We start from the raw sequence: 272 nt of genomic DNA, 5'->3' as shown, positions 1-272 counted from the left end.
ACTTCACATTCCAGGATGTCTGGCTCTAGGTGAGTGATCACACTATCGTGATTATCTGGGTCATGAAGAAATCTCTATGCAGGTCAGGAAGCAACAGTTAGAACTGGACATCGAACAACAGACTGGCTCCAAATAGGGAAAGGAGTACGTCAAGGCTGTGTATTGTCACCCTGCTTATTTAACTTATATGCAGAGTACATCATGAGAAATGCTGGGCTGGATGAAGCACAAGCTGGAATCAAGATTGCCGGGAGAAATATCAATAACCTCAG

Source organism: Bison bison, unplaced genomic scaffold, assembly GCF_000754665.1.
Source record: "Bison bison bison isolate TAMUID 2011002044 unplaced genomic scaffold, Bison_UMD1.0 scf7180017864309, whole genome shotgun sequence".
NCBI classification, from domain to species: Eukaryota; Metazoa; Chordata; class Mammalia; order Artiodactyla; family Bovidae; genus Bison; species Bison bison.
The sequence above is the reverse complement of the archived record's forward strand: the minus strand, read 5'-3'. Positions refer to the sequence as shown.